This window comes from Alosa pseudoharengus, unplaced genomic scaffold, assembly GCF_046254945.1.
Source record: "Alosa pseudoharengus isolate Yale_2024_CS ecotype anadromous, Long Island Sound unplaced genomic scaffold, YU_APseudo_1.1 YU_APseudo_1.1_scf_59, whole genome shotgun sequence".
NCBI classification, from domain to species: Eukaryota; Metazoa; Chordata; class Actinopteri; order Clupeiformes; family Clupeidae; genus Alosa; species Alosa pseudoharengus.
Genome location: NW_027468847.1, coordinates 90,001 through 91,682, shown reverse-complemented (window position 1 = coordinate 91,682; position 1,682 = coordinate 90,001). Strand labels below are relative to the sequence as shown.

The following is a 1,682-nucleotide window of genomic DNA, read 5'->3' as shown; positions in this document are numbered from 1 at the left end:
CCCCGAACTATGGCAGTGTTTTTGGGCCTTTTGGAGTATCAGACACATGGTCAGAGTGCATGGAAGTTCCCAGACATCCAGGCTACCCCGGACTGAGCCAGTTGAGTACCCGACCACAGTGCATGGAGCTGGGCCTCATGTGTGGGTGAATGGGGTCTCATGGAGGTCAAAAACCAAAATTTCAGGGAATGTTCCCTGGGACTTTCTGTCACTTCCCACGTGTCTGGCTGACCTCCACACCCCCCAGAAAGGGCCGAACGCTCACCCAGCAGAGGTGCACTGTGCTGGGGCACATATGTGAGTCAATGGGGTCTTATGGAGGTATCCAAGCGAAATTTCAGAGAATGTTCCCTGGGACTTTCTGTCACTTCCCACGTGTCTGGCTGACCTCCACACCCCCCAGAAAGGGCCGAACGCTTACCCAGGCAGAGGTGCACTGTGCTGGGGCACATATGTGAGTCAATGGGGTCTTATGGAGGTATCCAAGCGATATTTCACAGAATGTTCCCAGGGACTCTCTGTCACTTCCCACGTGTCTGGCTGACCTCCACGCCCCCCATAAAGGGCTGAACGCTTACCCAGGCAGAGGTGCACTGTGCTGGGGCACGTTAAAGGGGGCGTGGGGGTGCCCTGGAGGTCTGAAACCAAAATTTCACAGAATGTTCCCAGGGACTCTCTGACACCTCCCGCACGTCTGACTCGCCTCCACGGCCTCTCTCTGCCGCCCTACGGGGTACATACTGGTGCATGCTCACAGCCAAAAATCTAAGCTCCGGGGACACTTTTCAGCAGGTTTAACCCACACCCAAACGCTATCACCTGACCGATTGGAGTACGAGACCCGCCAGGGGAGGCACCCCGACCGCCCAGTGCGGCCGGACGCCCCTCCCCGAACCCAGCGGGTCCGCCACCAGGCCGGGGGTACATGAGGCTCCACGGAGCCTCCGCCCCCAGCGCCGAAACGTTCTGTTGCGAGGCCCAGAAGCCCCGTCTGACCGAGCCGTCCGAAACAGGAGGCCGTCGGCGGCGAGGCGGGCAGGGCTCACCCCCTGCTCCGCCCAAGCCCCGCGGCAGCCTCGAAGCGCACTCTCCGAGTCCTCCCGGTCCACACGACGTGGTCCTCTGTCCACGCTGCTAGCACCCGCGTGGGCGGGCTTCCCTCTCGGGGGAGGCCTGCCCTGGAGGCCCCCGCGCTCCGGGGGGTCGGGCTCGCTACCAGCAGCTACCTGGTTGATCCTGCCAGTAACATATGCTTGTCTCAAAGATTAAGCCATGCAGGTCTAAGTGCACACGGCCGGTACAGTGAAACTGCGAATGGCTCATTAAATCAGTTATGGTTCCTTTGATCGCTCCCACCCGTACTTGGATAACTGTGGCAATTCCAGAGCTAATACATGCAAACGAGCGCTGACTGGCCCCCTTCACGGGGGGCTGCGGATGCGTGCATTTATCAGATCCAAAAACCCATCCGGGGGCCTCGTGCCCCCGGTCCGCTTTGGTGACTCTAGATAACCTCGGGCCGATCGCGCGCCCTCGGCGGCGGCGACGTGTCTTTCGAATGTCTGCCCTATCAACTTTCGATGGTACTTTCGGCGCCTACCATGGTGACCACGGGTAACGGGGAATCAGGGTTCGATTCCGGAGAGGGAGCCTGAGAAACGGCTACCACATCCAAGGAAGGC

At 60.0% G+C, this 1,682-nt stretch overlaps 1 non-coding gene across 1 annotated transcript in view; it reads left to right on the top strand.

Moving 5' to 3' along the window:
- The first annotated feature begins 1,223 nt into the window (after positions 1-1,223).
- The window catches only part of LOC143105469 (18S ribosomal RNA), a 1,855-nt gene continuing 1,396 nt past the window's right edge, over positions 1,224-1,682 (top strand). Inside the window, exon 1 of the ribosomal RNA XR_012983475.1 lies at positions 1,224-1,682. This exon is cut by the window's right edge and continues 1,396 nt beyond it. This is a non-coding gene — a ribosomal RNA (18S ribosomal RNA).